Raw genomic sequence first — 17,604 nt, forward strand, 5'->3', positions numbered from 1 at the left:
ACACACATGTGCATGCAAGGGTGTACGTTTGTATAGTTCTCTGCTAATCTCTTTATTTCTACTCTTCCTCAACAACAGTATGCTAAATCAGTTTGGTCAGCTCAGCCAAATTGTGGGTAAGGAATATTCCATAGGAGGCGCTGACATGGAGGATAAACTGGTTCTGAAAGCTGACATCCAGCCAGGTGCAGTGGCTCAGGCCTGTAATCCCAGCACTTTGGGAGGTCGAGGTGGGCAGATCACCTGAGGTCAGGGGTTTGAGACCAGCCTGGAAAACATGCTGAAACCCTGTCTGTACTAAAAATACAAAAGTTAGCCGGGCATGGTGGCAGGCATCTGTAGCTCCCAGCTTCTCAGGAGGCTGAGGCAGGAGAATCACCTGAACCCAGGAAGTGGAGGTTGCAGTGAGCCGAGATCCTGCTGCTGCACTTCAGTCTGGGGGACAAAGCAAGATCCATCCCCCCCCCCCAAAATAATAATAATAACAATGAAAATTATAAAATAAAAAAATAAAAGATGAAAGCTGACATCCTATAAGGGTTGTGATCCACAGACACTCAATAAACTTCCTAGCCTGCCTCTCTTCCTGCATTTCTCAAGGTGAAATGAGGAGTATTCTTTCTCATTCCACATACATATGTCAGCTTTCAGACATATCTTTTGAAATCATTTCTCCTTTCAAAAAGCATCTTCCTTATGTAATAGCCTGATATAATCTGCAGGAAAATGCTGAATTAATGAAAAGCATTAATGAAGGCACACCCACAGTGCCATTTATACTCTTGTGCATCAGACTGTGGGGGAGGGAAAACATGGTCCCAAATGGCCTATCTCTTCCCACTTCCCAGGGGCTGGGACCTTGAAAGTAAGTAGCAGTAAAGATGGACAATGCTCAGGATGTCTGTCCTTGCCACATGAGGCGGTGTCCTTTGCAAGCTGTAGCTTGTGTGTTATTGAGCAGTAGATGATCCTAGTCTATCTCAGGTGTCAGCTTCAGCACTGTGAACATTTTGAGCTGGATAATTCTTTCCTTGGACAGGGGTTTGGGGAGCACTGTGCTGTATATTGTAAATTATAAAGTAGCATGCCTGGCCTCTACTCTACCTTTTAGATGCCGGTGGCACATCCTTCTCTCAGTAGTCACAACCAAAATGTCATCGAACATTATCAAATGTCCTCTTGGGGATGAGACCACTCTTACTCCCTTCCTTACCCCCACCTGCTGAGAGCCACCCTTCTACTGATAGATTCTAAGGTCTACAAATAGAAAATTAAAAACATTCAGAGAATATTTTTTCTATTTCTAGACCTCATCTCATCAACCCCATGATTTATTTGTAACACAACTTTGAGGTGCTGTGTCTTAAATAGAAGGAACTGAAATACGGGTTGTATTCACAGTAAGATTCTCAGTGGTCAATACTGCCATTTCCATGTATGGTGCCTGTCACATGATAGTGCCTTAAAACGTGGTGAATAGTGAATGAACGAATAGATCGATGGATGAACATGACCATCCAGTGAAATACATACTGATTCCATTGGTTTTGGACTTCTCTTTGATAGTGATGATTTTGTGGGCCCACCTCAGAGAAAGAAAGATACCACAAATCACATCTTAGAACAGGACATAACTGATTTGCCCTCTTGTCATCTTGCAAATTCTCATATATTCATACACATATAATATTCATGTATAACCTCCCATGCTCCAAGTTCATGTGTACCTGTGCATAAAATATTGTGCCTTTGTTTAAAAAAAAAAATGTTGGCTATCAATATCGCTCTGCCAGAGCTTGACGTTCTCTCCAAACTCTGCCTGTCCTGAGCCATTCTTTGCCTGGCTTAATGATTGCTTCTGCTGTTCTATCCCTGCTGGGACATGACTTCATAGTGCATTTTCTCACCAAGCTGATTGCACTCACATTCACTCACATACTACATTTAAGCAATGCCCAGCATGTTACATTAGAGTTAACTCCCAAACCACTTTCGAGTCTCACACATTGCAGTCTCACACAGAAAGCCTTCTTCCACTCAATAAATAATCTGCTGTATTGAATAAACTCACATTGAAGCTTTGCTGTGTTGTTTTTAATAAGCAAGACTATGGCATCCTTTATTTCCTCATTCATACAGTTTTTTTTAAAGAGCAGTTACATAAGGGAAAAATGAAAAGAACTATTTCCAATAGATAATATTGTCTCAGTATTTTTTTTCTTAAACATCACTTGCATTTTTTTGTGTGTAAAAAGCTGATTCTTTGAATGCACTTTTTAGATTTTGAGGTTGAAGTTATATAAAGATATTTTTAAAATTACAGTTTATCTAAAAAGGGAGAAATAAAAATCTGTGATTATTAAAAGACAATATTGCTTTAAGCAGTAATTCCTTTGGGATTTGCCACTTCTGCATCTCATAATTCACACTTTCTTTTGCTCTGAATGTGTGTGTGTGTGTATGCTTTTATAAATTAAGTTTATTATAAGTATTATTATTTATTCAACTAATTATTCCTAGGACTTAATAGAAGCCTATATAATTTCAAAGTGATCTCACAGTAGGAATTCACATCTTTCCTGTTTGAGAGGCTATTAGAACCAAATTTTTAACCCTCAAGTAAATGTCCCTCCCCTCCATATACACAAACTAATTAAAAATGCCAGTAATGTGGCAATAGAACATCTCCATCATTTCCATTTGTCTTTGTTATATTTTAGGAGAAAAGTAAAGACACCACTCTTTAACTGGAGACAAAAAGTGGATTTGAAACAGTGAATGATGCTAATTTTAAGTAAAACCAGAGATAGTACCTAAGATGTTGCCTGATTTCCAGTGGGCATCAGATATTTTATTACAGGCTTTACATACTTGCATGGCAATCAGTTATTAGTTGATCTAATTTGAGGACGAGAAAGCTGAGGCTTAAAATGTTAAGTGAGTTGCCCTAGACCAACAGAACCAGAATGCAACCCAGAGCTCCAAAACGATGACAGACAAGAAATAGTTCTAGGAAAGAACAGGACAGCAGGGTGGCATTGTAGTTTATCCTTAGTCAGATTTTCAGACCATGATATGAATAATTAATGGGAAGCATTATAAACTCCTAGGACAGTGGATAAATTCATATTTAAATATAAATTGCAAAATGCATTCTAAAGTCATACCTAAATTATTTATGAAAATAATTTTCGGCCAGGTGCAGTGGCTCAAGCCTGTAATCCCAGCATTTTGAAAGGCCAAGGCGGGTGGATCACGAGGTCAGGAGATTCGAGACCATCCTGGCTAACACGGTGAAAACCTGTCTCTACTAAAAATACAAAAAATTAGCCTGGTGTGGTGGTGGGCGCCTGTAGTCCCAGCTACTTGGGAGGCTAAGGTAAGAGAATTGCTTGAACCCAGGAGGCAGAGGTTGCAGTCAGCTGAGATCATGCCACTGCACTCCAACCTGGGTGACAGAGCGAGACTCCATCTCAAAGAAAATAATAATAATACTAATAATGAATATGTGGCACATACACACCATGGAATACTATGCAGCCATACAAAAGGATGAGTTCATGTTCTTTGCAGGACATGGATGAAGCTGGAAACCATCATTCTCAACAAACTAACACAAGAACAGAAAACCAAACACTGCATGTTCACACTCATAAGTGGGAGTTGTACAATGAGAACACATGGACACAGGGAGAGTAATATCACACACTGGGGCTTATCGTGGGGTGGGGGTCTAGGGGAGGGATAGTATTAGGAGAAATACCTAATGTAGGTGATGGGTCGATGGGTGCAGGAAACCACCATGGCATATGTATACCTATGGAACAAACCTGCATGTCCCATACATGCACCCCAGAACTTGAAGTGTAATAAAATAATGATTTTCACGTGTGATTATTGTCCCATTAATACTAATTAGTTAATGCAGATAACTGAGCCTGGAGAGCATGCTTGAACCTCTGGGATTGGTATATTTTCCCCTCAAAGTAGGGGCTTCCACTAGAAGAAAATCAAACACAGAACCTGGGATTATCACTACAGTGTATAGAACAGTGACTGGCATACAAAAGGATGGTTAAAATGTTTGACCAAAATGGTGCCTCATTTTATGATATTTGTACACACAGAACATATTGTGTAAATCATAATTCATAATAATATGTATATACATATATGTGTATACACAGACAATATTGTGTAAATCATTTTACATATATCATATGTATTTTATGTAAAATATTATGTATTTTATGTATATCATATTATGTGTATACATATTATGTATATATGTATATATATGTAACAATTATACATATAGGTGAATACATTCACATATCCCTGACAAGTTACATAGAAATCATATTTTCATATTAGATAATATACTTAAATAAGTAATTCAGTTGTAAATCTTAACATTTTCTTAAAATTCTCTGTAACAGTTATCCTTTAAGGGAATGAGTGTCCTTAAAATAAGAGCTGGCAATGTTATTTGTTTCAACCAGGGAGACTCATAGATAGGGGGCCCTGACTTTGTTCAGCAATCTCAATGGAAAGACAAATTAGAGAAACTGAGGAAGAAGAAAAAAAGCTGATCACAGAGTACATCTACTGTGAGATGTGATTGTCCAAAAACAATACAGAAAAGATATGTGTTTCCACTTCCAAAATGGAGTTCTAATAAAGGATGTTATTTACAGTTTAGTGCTGTGGTTACAAATGATTATAATTGCAAGACTTAAAAATCCCAATGTCCTAAATTTGTGCTTCTCTAGGTACATTTGACCGGCCTGGGAAAAGAATGTGAGCCTGATGTGCATCCCAGGCCCCTGGAGAGGTTGGAGAGGTTCAGCACCCAGGACAATGCCTCTAGTACTGAATGTCCCCAGCAGAGAATCTGCCTACCTTTCCTATATGAGTATTTTCCAGGCCTACTTCCTCTTCAGGAGCCTTATCCCTACAACATTATTAAATAGCTTGAAAACAAATGTTTCAGAGAAAATACTTTAGGAAATACCATAACAGTTTCAAGAAGGGATTGCTTCTGGTCAGCAACCTATTGTAAGTCCTGTGAGCTAAGAATGGTTTTCACATTTTTCTGTGTTTGAATACAAACAAAGAAGAAAATCAACCACAAAACATGATATATCACAGAGACTTTATGTGGTATAAAATGACAAAAGTATTTAATATCTAGTCCTTTACTAACACTTTTGCCAATCCTTAGCAGGGCAGGTCAAAATCTTAAGTGAGACATTCAAAGATAAATTAATCCAACAAAACATATCATGCCTTTAAATTCTTGTAGTCAGGAACACAGTGTAATTATTAGTCTGTTAACTCTCTCATAAACACTAGAATAAAAGTTCCTTTTCTTTCATTATTTTTATATGTTAAAATGTGCTCTGAAAACGCCACAACGCACTCATCTCTTTATATTCCTTTGCACGGTAGCTAAAATCTAAAAGTAACTCCTTAAATCATGTAAATGATTTGGAGGATTCAGGTGAATTTAGTGATTTTAAAGTGAGACACTCCTAAATTTTTCTAAGGCTGTAGTCTAATGAGTCCCAGGGGACTTAAAAAAATCTCACAGTAACTCTGACATTTAAAAGAGTATAGAAATGAAAAAGAAGGATTAAAAAGAAAAAGCCTACTTTCATACTGGGTTAAGAAAAACTATTGTTATTACAATTTCCTTTTTTTAAACTTTCCATTCATGACAATTAATAAAAATAGAAATGTAAACTGTCTTTTAACATCTTACAAAAACTATCAAAGGCCCTGCAACAAGATACAATGTTCATCCCAAAACAAGGAGAATTATTTTCAGAAAATCTTAAGTAAACTGGCTGTTAAAAATACTATAATATGTAGTTCAAAAAATGTTCACAATATTTAACCCAAGGATTACTTTGTATTATATTACTCTCAATGTGTATTGGAAACTCGTAAACATTAAAAATTAAATTTACTTAAATTATATGTAAGTAGAAACAGGAGTTCTAGAGCAATACCCCTATCCAATAAGTCAAGTAAATCAAGAATATAATAAGGCATTTTAATGCATTATTCAGGTCAATTTTACATCACCAGTTTATGTTTTTCCAATGTGTCTAATCTAATAAACTTTTCCATGAAGAAATTTTAATGAAAAGTCATCAGTTTACAGCCATGAATGTTCATTAAAAAGAATCAATACCTTACACCAAAGTACTTCAATTTAATACCATTAAAGTCAGCTGAAGAGACCAAATGCCAGATTTTTCAGAATCAAGTGTGTAATTCAGTTGCAAAAATGAAAGTTTCCCGAAAAGCAACACTATGTAATTGGTTGATATAAGGAGATTTGAAGCAATAAAGCAGTTTGTAGAAATGTTGACTTGAATCCACATTTCACAAGGTTAAACTTTTTCTGTACTTAGTGATCTTTTACACATTAGATTGATAAATGTTTTATTTCTTGGTAGGTTATTTCTCCCAAAGATATCTTTTAAAGTAAGAAAGACTGATTAGGCCATTTATGTTCTCATGGTGGTATAGATAAACTATTAATTCCCAGAATCATGAATTAAGTTCGAAATGTGCTGATGGTTGCTGCTAAAAGCAAACAACAGCTTTGAGCCTGTGGACTGCATTTCTATCTCACCCTAAGCTCTGAATATAAAATTAAAAGCTGAGATGCTTTCGCAGTTCACTTTCATCATTGCAGTTTCCTAGCATTGGTCTAAAGACAACGGCCTTTGGGCCTGGCCCGCAAATCTGCTTCCATTTTTCTTTCAGAAATGACATTAACCACAGCCTGTTTAATCCTTTATGCACCTAAAGTATAGAACTGTATTAAAGGTAACTTAAAATCATTTCCAGCTTATTTTTTTCTCAACTGTAAGAGGCAATGAGGTTTCAAAATCATAATGGTAGTTTTAACAATATATATTGTTCTGTTCACAAACCCAGTTCTTTCCCCAGCTCCTGTTCCTTCTTCACCTAAACATTTGTTGGGCCAGAAGATGGAAAAACTTCTCCAACAACAAACCACCAAGGATCAAATCTGGGATATGAACCCAAAGCTAGTTTGTTGCTAAAAGCCAGTGATAAGGACCTGGGGCTGTTGGAACAAGAGATTGTGTAGGCTCTAAGGAGACTAAAGAGGAACAGGCAAATGGAGTTTACTTTTGCCTTCCTTCTTCACACAGTTCAGCGGTTTTCAACCCAGGGTGCCCATTAAAATCACTTTTAAAAATCTTGATGCCCAGGCTGCATTCATTTTCTTTGGGAGCGGGATCCAGGTACCAGTATGTCTTCAAGCTCCCCAGGTGATCCCAGTGTGCAGCCGAGATTGAGAATCACTGCAGCTCTTCGTTCTCCAACACTTTCATTTTAGTTGATGTATGATGGTAGTTCCATGGGCAGTGGAAGGAGAAATGGGGATGGAGCCACTTTATACATCATCAAAACCCCCAATTCTATTCTTTCCTTCATTTCCTTTCCCTTCTCTCTTTACTCCCTGTAGACAGCCAGTATTTGCAATCTTGAGAGGAGAGAGTTTCATTGATTAAAGAGTATCAGGAGTATGTGAGGAACACGAGCAGTGCTTCTGAGGACAAGACTGTGCTGAATCTTTTCCTTTCTCCTCCATTTCTTTTCCATTTATCAGCACCCAGCACTGTCTCTCAACTCTCCCTCTGCCTACATCAATTACAGGACAATGGGCTTCTCCCCCCGAAGACGGAAGGATGGGTATAGCATGGGAAGAGGAAAGAGCAGGGCTTGATAATCCCCCAGCTAATTAAGGACCGGGGAAAAGGAATGCCAGCCACAGCCCACCTAGGGTGCATTTAAGCACCCAACACAGACAACAAAAACTGAAGGTATTGAGAAATGCTGTTGTAAAAGCATAATTAGATATAAACATTTTGTGAAAATACTACATCTTAATTTAAAGCTAAGTTTTTAGGTTATATGTTTCTGGTCCATCTAAAACTGGCAATACTGAAAATATAAAAATTCACAGAATAAAAAAATTTACCTTGTTCCACAGATGTCTAAATAAGAGCAAATAAGTAGAACATTATGAAAGTTTAAAAAAAGAAATTGAAAAGTAATATTTTTGTATATTCTACTACATCCCACCTTCATTTCTGAGTTGTTTTAAACTATGTGTGTGTCTATATATAAATTATTATATATAATATATAAATTATATATAAGATGCATAATAAATATATATGATTTATATTAACATATAAAATTATATATACTATATAAATAAATATATCTACAATATATAAGTATATAATTTATATTTTTATTTTATATATACTTATATATTTATGTATTATAAATATAGGTATAATTAATAAAGTATACCTATAATAGATATTATAGGTATAATTTTAATAAATTTCTATCTATCTATCTATCTATCTATCTATCTATCTATCTATCTATCTATCGATATTATTGTTTGAGACAGGGTCTCACTCTGTCACCCAGGCTGAAGTGCAGTGGCACCATCTCGGCTCTGTGCAACCTCCCCCTCCAGGGGCTGCCAGGATCCTCCCACCTCAGCCTCCTGGGTAGCTGGGACTACAGGTGCACGCCACCACACTGGGCTAATTTTTTGTCTTTTTTGCAGAGATAGTATTTTACTGAATTACCCACGCTGATCTGGAACTCCTGAGCTCAAGCCATCTGCCTACCTCAGTCTCTCAGAGTGTTAGGATTACAGGCGTGAGCCACTGCACCCAGTCTAAACTACTTATATTTTTAAAAACAAAAGTTTTAACTTCTTTGATATTTATTGCCAAAGTATTTTTTTAATAAATAGTGACATGAAGGATGTGTCAGTAGAAAATAACACTAATAGAAGGAAATAGTTCAATTACAAAGGTAAGGTGAAATATTTGTGTACAAAGATATCCATCCCATTATTATTTATATCAGCTAAAATGAGAAAGGATTTGAAAATCTCCCAAGAAGGATAAATCTACACTGCAAAATATTAACTTATGTTTACAATTATTTTTAAAGAATATTTGAAAGCTAACACCAAACACTATCAGTCAGCTACTATTCCAAGGGAGTCTTACATGAACTGATTTCATTTTGTCAACAACCCTATGAGGTAGTTGTTATTATCATTGTCTTACATTTAGGGAAACAGAGGCACAGCAAATTTACGTAACTTCCAAGGTGATGGAGCTGGGATTTCAAATCCAGGCAGCCTTCCTCCAGGTTTAGTGCCTACAGTGATAGACCCAGATTCTATGAGGATTGATGCTGATGCAATTTATAGGACTCCCTTTAACAAATATTATACACAATTACGAGTAGGCACAATTGGGTACAGAGCTTTCGAAAGGGTCTATTAATGGGAAGGTACCTGAAAGATAAGCTTCACCAGATTCACATGAAATCCACCTTTAATATAAAATATAATACCATAATGGTATGCTAAGATAGAAATAAAAGATGTAACAGTATAAATCCAGTACAATCTCAGTTTTGTAAATAATTTGTAAATATGCCTAAGAAGAAAAATCAAAAGAAAATACATAATAACGATTTACTATTGGTTGAAGAATATAGTTTGTGTTTCGTTTTCTCTCTGTACATTGCTTATTCTTCAAAATTAACATTTGAGGAAACAGAGGCATGGAAAATTTAAGTAGATGGCAATAAATTATTTTCATAGTTAAAAAAGAAATATTATTTAACTTAAAAGATCTAAAAATATAGGAAGTATTTTGTCTAATAAATCTATCATAGAGAATCTAATAATCAAGCCAAAAAAAAAAAAAAAAAACCATAAAGAGGGCAGAAGGTAAACAAGTCATTTACTCAAAATCACAGAATGTAACAACATAGAGTGGAATAGAATTTGGGTCTCTTCACTCTAAATATAGTAAATTAATACTGATTAGTAAAAAGGATTTAATAAACAGAAGAAGTAACAAGAAGTCTCTAAAGCACAGCATGCTGGCTATAAAATAATAGTCCCCAGTATGGTTTGGTAATTATTAATTGATAATATGATCATCTGCAGTTTTGGTATTCTAAAGAATGCTTTTTAAAATATAGATAATTTCTATCTACTTCTTGGCAGAGAAAGGATTTCCCAAATTGATGTAATCAGGAGACAATAAAATTTCATTGTTCATTATTACAGATGTCAGACCAAACTAAAGAAAAAAAATCAATCTTAGATTTAAATGATTCTATGAATTGAAAGTCGTTGCTCATTTTCTCTACAGAGCTTTTGGTGCGGATCTGATGAATAAGATGATTAACTGTGTAATTCTATGAATGTTTCTACAAACAATTTGAAAACAATAACCAAAGTAAAGAAAGTTAAGACACCGCTTATGCCGGGCGCCTGTAATCCCAGTACTTTTGGAGGTTGAGGCGGGTGGATCACAAGGTCAGGAGATCGAGACCATCCTGGCTAACACAGTGAAACCCTGTCTCTACTAAAAATACAAAAAATTAGCCGAGCATGGTGGCAGGCGCCTGTGGTCCCAGCTACTCAGGAGGCTGAGGCAGGAGAATGGCGTGAACCCAGGAGGCGGAGCTTGCAGTGACCCGCGATGGCGCCACTGCACTCCAGCCTGGGTGACAGAGCGAGACTCCATCTCAAAAAAATGAAGCATAAAAAAAAGGATAAAAAATAAAAAATTAAAAAAAAGAAAATTAAGTCACCTTTTAACCACCTTTGTCCCTTACCATACACTTGGTGCTTATTGATGTCAGGAGTTGCAGATGGCTCAGGTCCCCAAGCCATGTCTTAGAAATCATTTTAGTCTTTAAATCTATCACAGATGTCTTAATTCAAAGGTAATGAATATACTTTTGATGAATAAACAAACAATAGATACCCTGATATAGTTACATAATGAGACAAAGTATTATTGTGTAAGACCTAAATGAAAAGGAATAAATTTAATGTCAATCTAATTTGCTTAACATTGATTAAATGGATTTTGTCAGTTATTTACAGTATAGTCCTCAAAGAAAAATGTCAAATTCATTAATTTCATGTTCTTGGAAGGCTATTTTACTTTCATAACATTGTCATTTGGAATGCAAGAAACAAAAAACGATCATCTTTAATCATTTGATAAAATATCAATTAGTGACTGCCAGTACCTATTTGAAATTGTACAGGGTTGAATGTATGCAGGTTGTTTTTCATCATGTTAAAATTATATTCAGTTCTAGATAGGAATATGCTTACTTTGATACAGTTACATATTTTACAAATTTCAAATTGTTTATATTTCAATTCCCGAATTATATGGATCATTCACAAAAGTCCCCCCAAAGGACATTCAGTTCAGAATTCAGTAATTTTGAAAAAAAAAATTCATGCCACAGGCTTATTATTTCACACTTTAGTGGATGTTCTATATTTTTTGTTGTTATTAGTTGTACATTATATAGTGATATAATATCATTCTTATTTTTTCCTCTGATGAGTGTCATAAAAGCCACCCATTAGCAAGCAGCATGGTTTACAAGAAGATATCTAAATATTCAAAACTGGTAATTTCTGCAAAATATAGCCTTCATACAGCTCCGCTTTTGGGGAGGTAACTTATTTAAAAATCTCAGCAAAGCTTTGCCCAAACAGCAGTCTTTTGTTTTTTGGTTTTGTTTTGTTCTCTTTTAAATACCTTGACCTGGGAATAGGCAGCTTATGTTGTAAATGTGACTCCCTCTGTGCCCATCTCTCCCCTCTGTTTCTGAACTGCTGATGGTAATGAATCTCCCTCTTCCAGCGCCAACTGCTGCATTCAGTTATCATCAAGAGCAGACATCAACCAGCACTCTAATCTTGCTCTGATGGATAGAATTCTAACCTTTCACAAGATTAGAGACACAAGGTGCTGTGGAGATAATAAAATTCAAATAGGTTTATTTCAAAGGGCAACCCAATCTCGCTTTTGTTCATGGGTCACTTGACAGATCATTTGCCAAAGTAGTTTTTGTATCTTTCCAAGCCAGGTTCTGGTTCAGTGTGCCAAAGATGTCAAATTAAGTGGGTCCCCAAAGCCCCCAAAGCCTACAGTTCCAAAGTACCAACAGGAAAAGTTGGGAATAACACTATTTTAGTTCATGTGAAAAAACCCTCTTGGCCAATAATTTTAATTTTGCTTAAGTCATACCTAATGTACTCAAAAGACAAATCAAGGCTGACCATGTTGAAAATACCAATGATTTAGTATAAATGCTGGTATGGTGATCCTTAAATATAAATTTGAAAAGATTAGAGATTTTATTACAAATAAATATCTAATGAAAATAAAAATCAACAATTAAAACATGTGCTTTTAAAAATACTTTGTGGATATCTGCTTAATGTTTTTCTAGAAATATGTCAAATGATATTTGTTAATGGCATAAATCTAAAATAAACCTTGTATAAATATGAAGTGAAGGACCAGGAATAAAAGCGATTCCTCAAATAGCAATGAGCAATCCTCAACAAAAGTTTCCACGTGTTTCTCCTGTCCACTATCTTCTCGTTATTTAAAATTACCTTCTGCCACATACGAGCCTGCAGATACCTCCTAATAAGAAAATGGAAAAGAAAAACCCAAAGCAGTTTCATATTAAGAACACACCTAGAATGTGTTAGTCACCAATAAGATACCACTGGCAAAACTATTATAAGAGATAAAACATTAAAATCTAAAGAACATTAATAATTATATACCACTGCACATGATATTGATGATACATATATGATCATCTTTATACTTAATTTGTTTCTTAAATGATTAAGGCTCCTTTTTCAAGGTAGTATAAAAGTTTTGTTCATTTTTTTCAAAGAAGACATACACTTGATAAACTATATTATCTTGTAAAGTGAGAAAATCAAATTTATATATGATACATACCTAAATTGTAAAAAGTCATTTAACATCTAAATAATCCTTCATTAAAAGAGAACTTTGTGGTTACCAATACTTTCTTTATTTTAAATATCATGGTCATCCCCTTTTCCTCAAGATATTCTTAAATCAATAACAAATAATTATCCTTACTATTTTTTACTAATTAAATGAGGCTTTTAAAATAAAACAATTATAATCAATTGTATCTTTAAGATGAATATTTAGCAGGGTTCTTTTGCTATTTCATTTCAATATTGCAGCTGGAAAAAAATCTACAGCAAATTCTTATTACAAATAAATCCGAGATTAAATTATCCCCAGAAGTTATGCAAAATTAGAAAATGTTAATTAAATTCCTTTAAAGATGTTTACTTTTAAAAACTTTTAGAATAATCATTCCTTTTTTTTTTTTTGAGACAGAGTCTCGCTCTGTTGCCCAGGCTGAAGTACAGTGGCATGATCTCAGCTCACTGCAACCTCCACCTCCAGGTTTAAGCAATTCTCCTACCTCAGCTTCCTGAGTAGCTGGGATTACATGCATCTGCCACCATGCGCCACTACTTTTTGTAGTTTTAGTAGAGATAGGGTTTCACCATGTTTATCAGGCTGATCTCAAACTCTTGACCTTGTGAATCACTCAATTTTTTCATTTATCTGGTAATATACATTTTATGAACTTAAAATGATTATCTTTTACTGAGATACAGGAACTACCAAAGTATATACTACTTTCCCCGTGCAGTGGAAATGTCAGCTCACAGTAGTGCTAAATATCTAAAGCAGTCTTGTATAAGAGGAAAGATGGATGCCCAAACACAGCCTCTGAATACGACTATGTACATATCACAACACAAGTGGAATGATGCATTATTGACAATTACTGACAATCCTGATTCTCTTGGTTTTATCAAAAGTTGAGAGATAGGCATATACCAGTACTCTTGACCTAAGTTTTCTCATCTCTAAAATGCAAACAATAATAGTCCCTTCCTGACAGAGTGTTGTGAGAATGACATGATATACATGAAGCAATTAGGGGAGTGTGTGGCACAGCACATAGTAAGCACTCTATAATTACCAGTTATTATTGGTTTCTCAAGAATGACACACTTGCTAATAACAAACACCCTTGGTCATTATTATCCATTTAGAATGTATCTTGGCATAAAAAAGATAAACATTACTTTTCTCAGGATATCAGTTAAATGGGGTCTTCTGAAGTATCTTTATTAAGAGAAGTCAAAAAATTGCATTTGGTAACAAAAGTAGATGGAATGTGTTATGTGATATCTTGGATCAGAAAAATAATTTAAGGGAAATTTAACATTTTCTTCTAAAAACTGTATATCCTTCACTCTCTTTTGAGTTGATCAAACACCCTCCCCTATACGTGGGCTAGTATGTAATTATCAGATCTTCCTTTTTTTTTTTTTTTTCCAAGACTGAGTCTTGCTCTGTCACCCAGGCTGGAATGCATTGGCATGACCTCGGCTCACTGCAACCTCTGCCTCCTGGGTTCAAGCAATTCTCCTGCCTCATCCTCCTGAGTAGCTGGGACTACAGGTCCCCACCACCACGCCCAGCTAATTTTCGTATTTTTAGTAGATCCCATATCAGCATGTTGGCCAGGCTGGTCTCAAACTCCTGACCTTGTGATCCATACGCCTAGGCCTCCCAAAGTGCTGGGATTACAGTATAAGACAAAGCGCCCGGCCCAGAACTCCCTCTTTATGGTCGTTCAGTGGCTGAGACCTAAATATAACACTACTTCACTGAATATATAAAATGGCTTTCCCTTCTCGGTAATCAAATGACATTGTTGATACATGTTGGTGCCAAGGTCAGCTCAGATATGCCTCGTATCTTTCTCTTATAACAGGAAGTGCGGTTGCAGGGTAGAGATGCAATATGAGGCAGGGAAAGTAGTTCATACTGATGTGCACACAGCAGTTTTATTTTCACATTTTGCATGTATGGGATTTAATAGTTTCTTTTTGTTTTCTTACACATATTTTTTAGCATTAATCACACAGCAATTCCTTCCCAATTAATTTAGATCATAATTTTAATTAGTTAAAATCACTTTGCATTCTCAATCTTCTTTGCAGAAATTCTGGCAAAGAGGCTCTAAAAAAGCTGACTCTGCCTCAATCTCCATGAATACGCTTTGCATTCTCTCATGAAACCATTTGTTAGAAAGAAAAAAAAAATTCTGATCCACAGTCAAGCTTGTGGGGAATGTCTAAGTAAGCAAAGCCTTGTCCTCACACTATTTACTGACCAAATCTAAGAACATTTTCTTAACCAGTTCAATAGCTACCTGATTATGATTCTACCCAAGCCATTTTTTGCAAGCTTGTCAATGACCACTCCGTGTGAAATAGCATTGACAATGATGTGAAGATCAAACTGGGCTGTAACCAGTGGATCTTTCAGTCTATAAGATCAATCACTCTGTCAACGAGGGAAATTAGTTTTGTTGGGCATGGCTTGTTTTTGAGCAGTCCATGTTCCCTGCCACTTTGTTACACTCTGGGTGCTTGCAAATTGATTGTGGAATAAATTGCTCCTGACTCTTTTCAAAAACAGACCTTAACCTCTTAAGTAATTAATTGCCAGATATTTACTTCATTTTCCTTCTGTACAATCATCTGGGGTGACTGTCCTTTCCCCAGTTTCCTGAATCTGTGCCCATCCGCCATAAATCTGCAAATTCACTTAAATGAATTCAAGGTAATTTGATGTTGCATTTGATTTGGCGTTAAGTGCTACACAGTTGTTGACTTCAAAATCAAATACATAAATCACTGCTCATGGAAAGAGGAAGCATTTCTTCTGAAATGGTTTGAATATGACCATGCAGTCAGGTTCAGATATGTGAAGATAAAACAACATTAAGCAAACTGGTTATAAACCCTTCTTCTTATCAAAAGTATGTAAGTAAGAAAATATACATATGTATCTATATAAGATGAATAAAAACTTAAAGCAAATCCTGGCTTTTGTTATATATCCTGCTGTGATATTTTGCAGATCCAGGCATCAGCTAATGTTTTCCCCAAGAGCAAAATATTCCACAACACTTAATATTGCACACTTAGCTTTGGATTTTGGGCATTAATTTTGAATTTCTTTACTTTTAAGAGGTGAATCAGATCTATCACATTTCTTTAATGCCCTTTTTTTGTGGTTTAATTACGGGCCATCCCCTGAAAGGTAGCACAATAACAATTTATCAACTAGTTTAGCTCTCCCACAAGAAAATGTCATCCCTTTCATCTGAATTTCAAAGCAGCCATACGGTCAATGGGCCTCCTAAAAAACAAACAATAGTCACGTTTGAACAAAAGCAACTTCAAAGTCAGGACTGAAACCATTTCAAGTCTATTTCCAGTCATCACGTGCTTGAACCTCTATTATCCCATCTGGGTTTGTGTAGAAATCTAAGATGACCTACAACACAACAATGGGGACAGCTCCATTTCATCTAGAAAAGTGACAGACAGAACAGTGTCCAGATGAGAATATGGTGAAATGGACTCAATGTAGCTATTGACTCTTAAATGCTTTCCAAATCGTCTGAAGCTGTTTCTACAACAAAGTTAACAAAGTTATTTTTCTTTCTTAAGACAAAATTAGACATGTCCTGTGAGTGTCAGCTAAGCGTAACAGAGATTCAGAATTAAATTGTGTATGATTAAAACACTGGTGGGCCACCAGCCTGAGACAATAGGCATAGGGAAGGAGGGGTCGGGGAGCTTTCTTTAAGAACAAAGATTTTTTGGATGGGTGTCTGAGAAAAGCAAGGAACTCAGAGACCAGTTTAGTGTCTATGCTGAGTCTTTCCCCATGGAAGAGATCTGAGGTCCAGAAAGAGCAAGGGATATAAATTAAAGTTGAGCAGTTCTTATTTACTTGAAACTTCTCTGGGGCCAGGTACAAAAGTGGGCTTCTAAGTTAAAGATCCCAACTAAACACACACACGGTAGGCCCCACTGCAGTAAAGACCAAGAGAATACAACTCCAGGTACTTCCTAGAAAGTAGAGACTACTGCGAACACCAGCAAACAGAATTCAGGCAGCCAAGCAGCATTCCTACAGAGTGAGTGGACAGTGCTGGCAGCTGTCAGTTGCCTCCTGCACGGGGCTTGTAACTGGCAATAGAGGCCGTAGAGCAGGGCAGAAATGGAGAAGTGGTAGTGGGCACGTATGTGCAAATATTCCAGATTCAGGCAGAAACAACTAGAGAAATTTTGATGGGGGACGAGAAGTGGCTGCCACAGGTACCTCATTTAGGGAGGAAGGGTGTCTTGCTTATGAATTACAGATATCACTGCCACTGTATTTTAAATTATACCCTAGAGTCGGTGAGAGCCAGACATCCACATTTCATACCATGGCCCTTAAAGTCCTAAGATTTGAAATAAGAGCATTTCATTATGCAAACTGAATTTAAAGAAAGTCTTAACTGAAATTAAGAAAACTTACTCACTAATCACATTTTGTAAACTTCTCTTCATCCTGATTCACAATATTAGAAATGGAAATGCATATGGTCACTGACCCTGGGAACTCTATCCTTAATTTGCAGGGCAAGGAAGGTAGCCATCTGACTTGGCTGAGAATCCAATGTATTTAGATATGAGGAGTGGAAAGAAGGGAGAGGCGGATTTGCCAGGTAGTTACAAGACTGATAGTTTTTCAAAGA

This window comes from Rhinopithecus roxellana, chromosome 18, assembly GCF_007565055.1.
Source record: "Rhinopithecus roxellana isolate Shanxi Qingling chromosome 18, ASM756505v1, whole genome shotgun sequence".
Classification (NCBI taxonomy): Eukaryota; Metazoa; Chordata; class Mammalia; order Primates; family Cercopithecidae; genus Rhinopithecus; species Rhinopithecus roxellana.